The following is a 967-nucleotide window of genomic DNA, read 5'->3' on the forward strand; positions in this document are numbered from 1 at the left end:
GGCTTCCACCAGTTGTACACCACCATTGGGGCCTGGCTGGGATGTGGGCCACCTCCTACCCTTTGCTCAACAGTCAGGCAGCAAGGGGCCCAAGGCTCACTGCACTGTGCAGAAGAAAAACAGCCAAATTTCATAGTTCCCTGTGTGCTTCCTGTGATGATGTGCTGACAGAAAATGATCATTTTCTTTCTTTTTTTTTTGGACAGGCAGAGTGGACAGTGAGAGAGAGAGACAGAGAGAAAGGTCTTCCTTTTTGCCATTGGTTCACCCTCCAAAGGCTGCCACAGCTGGCACACTGCGACCGACACACCACACTGATCCGAAGGCAGGAGCCAAGTGCTTCTCCTGGTCTCCCATGGGGTGCAGGGCACAAGCACTTGGGCCATCCTCTACTGCACTCCCTGGCCACAACAGAGAGCTGGCCTGGAAGAGGAGCAACCGGGACAGAATCCGGAGCCCCAACCGGGACTAGAACCCAGTGTGCCAGTGCTGCTAGGTGGAGGATTAGCCTATTGAGCCATGGTGCCGGCCCGATCATTTTCCTTTGTTTTGTAAACCAGTATGGAGAAAGACCCATGAAATTCAAGGGGACACATTAATATGTTGTTGAAAGTGAATATCCCCACTCACTAAGATTCCAGAAGAGTCCCACACGCCTTTCTAATGACACTCCCTCACTGTCTTGAGAGATTCTCATGCTCATCTTGAGTATATGCATTCTTGCATTCACCTTAGAACTGCCTCCTTACTGTGCACTCCCAGCAGGTCTGCTTTAACCTGTACTCACATGGTATTGGACTATGTCTGGTTTTTTTCACTAGACTTGATGCATGTAGACACGTCCTGTGGCATAGGAACAATCTTGACTACAGTTATCAGAAGACACCTAGAATTCCAGGTTCCAGTGTTATACTAATCCATGTATTTGTGAGGTTTAAAGAATATGGAGCAAAATATTGAACCCAAA

This window comes from Oryctolagus cuniculus, chromosome 19, assembly GCF_051225735.1.
Source record: "Oryctolagus cuniculus isolate XC-2025 breed Fujian yellow rabbit chromosome 19, ASM5122573v1, whole genome shotgun sequence".
Taxonomy (NCBI): Eukaryota; Metazoa; Chordata; class Mammalia; order Lagomorpha; family Leporidae; genus Oryctolagus; species Oryctolagus cuniculus.